The sequence below is a fragment of the Cheilinus undulatus genome, linkage group 19 (assembly GCF_018320785.1).
Source record: "Cheilinus undulatus linkage group 19, ASM1832078v1, whole genome shotgun sequence".
In the NCBI taxonomy this organism is placed as follows: Eukaryota; Metazoa; Chordata; class Actinopteri; order Labriformes; family Labridae; genus Cheilinus; species Cheilinus undulatus.
This window is the reverse complement of record NC_054883.1, coordinates 12,778,844-12,787,256: the sequence shown is the minus strand read 5'-3', so window position 1 is coordinate 12,787,256 and position 8,413 is coordinate 12,778,844. Positions and strand designations below refer to the sequence as shown.

The following is an 8,413-nucleotide window of genomic DNA, read 5'->3' as shown; positions in this document are numbered from 1 at the left end:
AAAGAACCCAGAACAACATCTTGAGGCCTGCAGGCCTCACTTGACTCGGTTAAGGTCCGAGTTCATGATTTTTCAAGAAGTTGTTGTGGATCATGCGAAAAATTTTCAAAGAAATGGAAAAAAAACCTCATGAGCAAGGGTGTCCAAACTTTTTCCACTAAGGGCCACACATTGAAACTTATCAGGATGGTGGGGCAACTTTCATATACCTCTCCTTTATAATATTGAAGTCAGAAAATCTGGTCTAATTAAGGTAAAGATGTGCCTAATGAATTCTTTAAAATTGTATTACACTGTATATTTTAACAAGGACCTAGCTTCCATTAAGTGGGTTTTTTCCTAACCAGATTTTTGATACTTCAAAATAAAATAAATAAAATATAAGATACAGTAGAACATTAGTTAATTCTAAGGCTTTCTATTTATTCTATTTTAAAAGTATACAGCTCCACAAAAGCTTAAAAGAAAAATGTAAGAATGATAACATTAATAAATTCTCTCTTCATTCATATTGTAGATCATTATTTTTTTTATTGATCTCTTACTTTTAGGGAACTTTTTATTTAAAAAGAAACCGGGAATAGATTTAAATTCTAAAAAAAGTCCAGTAAATGAAAAGACTTTATTACTTCATTACTTTTATTACATTCTTATTACAATTTTACATTTCCAGATTGTCTTCTGCTGATTCATTCTCAGGAGACTCTTCTGAATCTACAGTCTACCAGTGTGACAGGATACTTTATTTTTACACATGCTTAACATTTCTCCTGTAGGTTCAGTAAAATCTGGACATTCTGGCGTTCACTTTGGCAATCTTAAAAGCTGAGAAACTGATGACTTTGTAAAGCCTAGTGCCTAAACTCAGAGATAAACTCTATTCAAACTTTAAACAGTTGCAGTGTTGTAAAGATTGTCTCCTGAGGCGACGGCAAACATCTGCCAACGCTGCAGCCATCTCAACTCTCAGCAGCTGCTCATAGGTTCATCCTGACGGCAAAGATAAGAACCTTCCTTCATCTATAGCAAGCTGTGTCTAGTCATTCATTCTGTCAGACTTAATAGATTATTTAATGAGAGAAAATTCAACTTTTGTTTGCTGTGTTAAGTTTGAGGAAAGGAAGCTGCATGGTGATGCAGGGGTTAGCGCTGGACACGGCTAGAAGATTCCTGGCTAGAATCTTGGTCGGAGAAGGCCTCTGTGGAGAGTTTTTATGTTCTCCATGCATGGGTATTCCAGCTTCCCCTAAAAATCCAAAGACATGCTTGTTAGGTTAACTGGTGATGCTAACGTGACGTTGGGAGTGGGTGTGAGCATGGCTGGTTGTTTGTTTGCTGGTTGTCAGCCCTGTGATTGACCAACAACTGGTCCAGAGTGTACCCCGCCTTTCAACCATGACATTCACAATTCTACCTTTAATCTCAGGGGGGGCAATAAGCTGTTAACTATTTTTGTATGCACAAATCTTTATCCATAAGTACGGTAAGTCTTTCTGTTTTTTTAAACAAATGTTTAGTTCTGTGTTTTTTGTACCAAATAGTTCAAGAGTGACCAAAACAAATGAGCAACATTTAGCACACTGATGAATTTTAAATGGGTTTGTGCCAATCCAGTCACTTTTTCACTACATTACTTTTGATATCCATATTTTAGAGATGAGATTTGCCATGAATTTTGCTATGCATAATTAACATTTAAAATGTTCAAAAACATGTTTAAAATGTTTGAAATTTGAAAGTGCTTATCAGTTACAAAGGTTAATAAATCAGAGACTGATGTCACAGCACTGTTTAGAGTCTTTTTTTTTAATTTTTTCAGCCAAAAATAAACTGCGCTGTTTAAGGGATTCTTGGCTGAAAAAATATTTCACAGGGGGAACATCACTGAAAAAAACCTACAGACAAGTCAGCAGTCTTCCCCGTGATTGTGGTTGTGTGAGCTGAACCAGAGAGAGAATAAAGTGTCATAACTGCACTTGATTTTCGTGTGGTATAAGCCGCAATCATCAAGATTAAACTTTTGGAGTATTTCAGTTTGTATGAGATGCACCTAGAATAAATGTCAACTTAATCTCTTGAATGGCATTACAGGGGGAAAAAACAACTTTTTCATGGTGCTCTATTTTCTAATGATAGATAGATAGACAGAAATATACCCCCAGTATTGCTCGGCCTCCTTAACAAGGCAATGCAACGTATTTTTCTATTTAATCTGAAAAAGTCCAGTTTCATTTTTAGAGCGGGAAAACAACAGGATGTTTATGGATGTTGTACTTACTCAAGGTCTCCACCAGGGGGCGGTATTACCCCCTGTTCGTCGCCGCTGCCTTGGAAACACACCACCGAGCGTCACCACTTCCTGGAGCTCACGTTGTTGCTGACATCAGAGGCGCAGCTCGAGGGAAAAACTCAGGCTCCCCTCTCTGTAGTGTTTGTGGAGACGAGCGAAAGAGCAGGCTGACAAAAGAAAACTTTCCTCTGAACACGCATTTGCAGTTTGGTCCCGTCTGTAAACGCAGCTGTGGATTATTCTCCAGGGAGAAGAGGGCATCTTACAGCCTGTTTGTCATTTAATGCTTACACAGCGCAGTTTCCGGATAACAGAACGCACTGTTTTGGGGAACATTTTCTGCGCTGCATTTGTTGGGATTTTTTTTCGTTCTTCCTGTCGTTTATCTGTCATAACTTAGCCTTGCCAGTTTTAGTCATCTTCAGAAATCCTGCAGCCTCAACAGAAAACATGGAGACATGCAGATAACAAGGTAAGAGTCCAGTATAGATAATTTCGGCATTTGTTTTGTGTCAGTTACAGAGAACACTGATTTAGCCTGTTATTTCCTGTTTATAGGCAGGAATTTGCTGCTCTAATCAAACCCCTGTTAATGCTGCATGTTTACAGCATTCCTGCACAGGAAACTCTTACTTTGAAAATGCAAGTTTGATTATTACTGACTTATTGCCAGATATATTTTTTGGTTTTAACTCATCTGTTTTGCACATACGTGCACATGTTTTAGCTAGATTAACTGATGGTTTCCAGTGCATTATTACTGAAGCAAACTCGGCATGTCTGGGGGTGTGTTTGCTTTCTGGAAAGTCACTGTCATCTGTGCTTGCTCACTCATTCCTGCTGTGTCTCCTTTTCTTTGCTATCAGTCCAAGCATTTGTGATTCACATTTCCTCAAAAAGAGGAATCCTCAGCTCTTGTCTTGAAAAGTCCTCCATGTTTCCTGCCAGTATTGCCATTGCCAGCCATGCAAACTAGCCAATGGTCTTTCCCCTGTCAGAGGGATGAGGATGCTGAGGAGCTTCACCCACATCACACCACTCATCCTAGCAATGGCAGACCTCTGAGACTCTCTGCCAAATTAGATTTTAATGAGGCCATCGTGTTCATCAAATCAAATCAATGTGAACAGCACTCGCAGGAGTCTGAGCAGCTAACTGACTGATGAGTCTATCAGCACATTGGCATGCCCCCTGGGGGGGTCCGAAATAGCCTTAAAGTGCAAGTCAAACTGTCAAGTGGAAACCGCCCACAGATATGGTTGGTGTGCCTCTAGCAAAACAATCCATTTGGCTGATAACAGGAGTGGATCCCACAGTTAAAAAGCCAGCCTGAGACAGAGAGATGGGGTAGTAATTGTGTTTTGATGGGACTAATGAGGAAAGCGACCTTAAACATGAGTTAACAGCGAGGTTGATTCAGTTTATCATGATCATAAGATGAGTTTAAGGTGCCTTATTTCACCCTGAAATGAATTAGTGCTAGTTTTAAAATAGCATTATAAAATATAATGACACAGCTGTGTTAAATACTTAATTCTGATTGGTCATTTCCCAGTCTATTATTTCTTTATAACCTCCACAGAGTGCAGTTATGCTAAACAGACTTTTGATAACAGACTTTGGAGGTTGCAGCATTAAAATATCACTCAGTAGAAAGTAAGAGGACATAAGGGGTTTAAATCAGGATTATAATTTTATTGAAATAAACCTGATGAATGCACTTGGGCTAGTATAGTGACTGCTAAAAGTGCTTTAGGTCACACTTCATTCACACTCAGTCTACACTCACACTGATGGCAAAGGTTGCAATGTAGAGTGGCCATCAGTTTTAACTAGTGCATTTAGATGCAGGAGCTGGGAATCAAACCGCCTACTTTATCACAAAGAACGTACAGTAAACACTAAACTGAACGGTGTTTGAAGACTAGGGGTGGGGAATTTTATCATTTAACAGTGCATCACTTTTTTTCAAGATATACTTTATAGGCTTTTTATGCCTTAAATCATAGAAGAGGAAATATGTGATTGACATAAAGATAGGTTGTTTAAGACAGGTTAATGCAAACCAATATGAATTCAACAGAATCCTAATTAAGCTGATTAGATTAAATAGATACAAAAAATAATGGCAAAGCTATAAAACATCAACACTGAAACAGTGCATATGTTGTATTATGCAGCATTTATGCTCATATTGCATATCATGTATTGCATCATATTGTTTCATATCTGTTATATTGATTTTATTGTGCTGTATCATGTAACAAATCACATTGCATAACGTCAAATCAGATTGTATCGCATCTTTTTGTATTGTTTTGTAGCTAATCATACAGTAACATGCAGGATTTGTGCATTTGTTTTGCATTATGTACCCTAGCATGTTTTGTAATTGGCATTATCTTATCGCACTGTAGCGTTTTGCATTGTATTGTTTCGTATTGCGTTCGACAGAATGAATCCACTTCATCTTTGTATCAGTTACCATCCCTTACCTTTTCACCACTGTCCAACTTTCTCTGGCTGCCTCCTTTTTCTCTCATTCTGCTGTTCTGTCCTTTTTTCTCTTATTGGTACTCTTGGTATCATAAATGGCTTTCTAAGGAGTCATGAAGTGAGTCTAACTGACAGAGAAATCTGCTTAAAGTGCTTACTTTTTTCTTTAACATTTCTATAATTGGCATCAGTGATTTAAAAATGTTTTGCATGGGTCAGAATCACATACTGCTGTGTCATAGTTTGTCCCCCTCCTACTGAGGACTAGTGTCGTGAAAAGAAAATGTCCAATGACTGATTGTAGTGAGGTAAGACCTCAGTCATGTACTGCACTGATTAGTCTGGTCCCATTTAGCTTATCTCACTTGACTGGCAGATGAAATGTTCAGGTTAATGTGAATCATAGCAGCATAATGATAGATTTTAAGATGGCTTTTAATCTACAAAGGACATGGAAGCAGTTCCAACTCCCCTGATGTAAGGGTGAGGGACTTTTTTAGTGGAAAAAAATAAAGTTTTTATCAGTATGAGTCAAGAATCTTGATTCAAATCCTGTTTTTATCTCTGCTGTTGGCAGCTGTTTAAAAAGCAGAATAATAAACAGTTAACAGGTTTTTATAGCAGAAACTTCCCCCTTACTTTGTGTTAGGGTCCTGCTCACCCTGTCTTGATACCCGCCACTATAACAGCCCTCTCTCTGTACATTATCCCTAACACTACATGCACTGTAGAGTTCGCTCATGCTGGCAGTATTTCCCAACAACCCACTTCCAAGAAAGCTTCCAAGAAAGAGTTCATCTATTAGCTCTCCTTAACATCCTGCTGTCAACTCTAGGGACGATTTTCACTCTGGCTTGTTTTGCGAGTCATTAGCTGACAGTCCTAATCACCGCAAAGGCAACCCTCCTCCTCCTCTGCTCCGTTCCCTCAGCGAAGTGTGTGTGAAGTCATGCCTTAAAATTCACAGAAGCTTGTACAGTTGCCAGACGCCCACTGACCAGAGGGGCTGGAGGTCAGAGGTCACAGTGACTCATGTTAGCAGGCTTTTTTTCCTCCCTTGAATGCCTGTTGTGGCTGTTGCCTGGATACTAGAAAGCACAACAAGTTTGTCATTAGACATGATTAACAGTCATGCCTTCTTAGCTTGACACAGCATAATAGTGTGGTGTAAAGCAAACTGACTGATTGCTTCCTTTTATGTTCTAACAGAGGGCTTCCTTCAAGTCTAATCTAAAGATTATATTGATTGCATTCTTGGAAATGTAGGATTCATTGATCTACAACCAAATTCCAAAAAAGTTGGGGCAAAATATAAATAAAAACCATAGTCAGTCATTTTCAAATCTACATCCCATGTTTTATTCATGGTTGAACATATCAGATGTTGAAACGTAGACATTTGACCATTTCATTAAAAATATTAGTTCATTATAAATTTGATGACAGCAACGCATCTCAAAAAAGTAGGGACGGGGCCATGTTTTCCGTTGTGTAGCATTCCCTCCTTTGTTAACAGTCTGTAAACGTCTAGGAGTTGGGACCAGTTGCCAGAGTTTTGGGAGAGGAATGTTGTCTCATCCTCGTCTGATGTAGGATTCTAGCTGCTCAACAGTCCTGGGACTTCTTTGCTTGTTTTTTAGTTTTATGATGCACCAAATGTTTTCTATTGGTGAAAGGTCTGGACTGCAGGCAGACCAGTTCAGCACCCAGACTCCTGACAAACAGTGGTTCTCAGCTGGTGGGGCAGGACCCAAAAGTGGGTTGCCGGGCTGTTTTCAGTGGGTTGTGAACTGGTTTCAGGAAAAAAACACAAAACAATAAAAGACAAAATACCTCTGAGAATTAGTAAATTCTGATTGTTTTTTTTTTTTGTTTAAGATTTTCACTTATTTATTCTCTTGGATAGAAATATTTTCAAGAAAGTTAGTTTTCATGTGATAATTTGTAAATTTCAGTTTGCCTAAGTCCATTTTAAGAGGCCCAGAGAAGACGGCTGTGTTTCTGGATCCTGCCTGGATCATCATGATCTCTGCCTATCTTTACTTCTGAAAAACTCTGCCTCTATAAAAGGCTCCTTTTACACCCAGTCATGTTACTGAACTGTTGCCAACTGACCTTAATAGTTGTAAAATGCTCTTTCAGCTGTTTTTCATTGGTACCACTTACTTTTCTAGCCTTTTGTTGCCCTGTCCCTTCTTTTTTGAGATGTGTTGCCTTAATCATATTCAAAATGAGCGAGAATTTATCATGAAATGGAAAACTGTGTTAGTTTCAACACTCATAGGGTGTTTATGTGGTATTGTGAATAAAATACGGGTTTTATTAGATTTGAAAACCAATGCATTCTGTTTAATGTACAATTTACGCAGCGCCCCAGCTTTTTTGGAATCTGGGTTATAGCTTGATCTAGTTACATGTAAGATTGTCAGACTTTCTATTATCTTAAGATATAATGTGTTTTAGAACAATATGCCCCATGTTATTTTAGGGATTGTTTGAATTTAAATGAGCAAAGCCATTTAAAATAACAGATGGGTGTTAACCAAAAGCTGCTGTTAGCTTTAGAGCTGCCTTAATGTGTTGGCAATGTTTGGGTACTGTAAAATGTGGAGGAGGTTCTACATTGTTCAGTAATAAAAAATAAGAGTAAATAAGTTCTTAGGACTTCTCAAATATTTTCAAAGGTTAAAAATCTGCTTTCTTGCCATCCATATTTACATGACTTACACTAATGATATCTTAACCTCTGATTTCCGTTTTGTCATCTTGCCCACATTGACTTTTTTGTGAGTCATGTAACTTTTTTTGGCCATAAACTTTTTAATGACATAACAAACATGTTCAAATGACTTACTTCTTGGAAAGAAAAAGTAAGGCTGAAAGCTGTCAAAGCCAAGCTGTAAAGTCAGTCTCTTAGATAATAATGTGTGAGGTACAGAGGCATGGGAGAAGGAGGAAAGCCATTTACAGTTTGATATATCCTTTCTAGTACTAGTAGAGTTCCAGTGTTAGCTCTATCATGTAAGAACATAATAGAAAATGTCAAATTATGTCCCAATGATACAAAAATGGGAAAGTGAAGCAGAAAGGCAGCAGTCAGTGCAGCACTCCTTACATCTATCAGAGATTTGAGGGAGAGAGAAAACCTGAGGAAGCCCTTCTCAGATGAAGATGGAGATCATCTAGCCTGACAAGACAAGAAATTGAGCTTTGGTGAGAAGAGTGGGTTTCAGGTTGATACTTCCCAGAGTCTTGGAGGCAGAGCTGGGAGAAACCCAGATAAATCCTAAAGGAAATTAATCATTATAGTACACAGGACCTTAAATTGCATGAGAATTGATTCCCTTGCTTGGGTTGACTTTTTCAAATCCTGTGAAAAAAGTGCTCCCTAGCAGGAACTCAAATTTTCAAGTTATTTACACTGGGAAAGGTTGAGCTCACATGCAGAACAAAAACCTCAGACTCAGCACAAATACAGGTGTGCAACTCTGGTGGTGACACACCCAAGATGACACAGAGCAGTCAGTGCCAACAGTGACTTCAAACATGAAAGCAAGAGTAGATAGGTCATGTCCTGGCAGATGGCTTTCACACCAGTCTGCTTCTGCTAAAGCTCTCCTCCAGTTA

The 8,413-nt window shown here is 38.5% G+C and overlaps 1 protein-coding gene across 1 annotated transcript in view; it reads left to right on the top strand.

Annotated features, from left to right (window-relative positions):
* Nucleotides 1–2,407: 2,407 nt before the first annotated feature.
* map3k22 (mitogen-activated protein kinase kinase kinase 22) overlaps nt 2,408–8,413 on the top strand; it is a 70,713-nt gene continuing 64,707 nt past the window's right edge. Inside the window, exon 1 of the mRNA XM_041814089.1 lies at nt 2,408–2,762. The gene's annotated coding sequence lies outside the window, so the exon portion shown is untranslated. The remainder of the gene's footprint in view (nt 2,763–8,413) is intronic.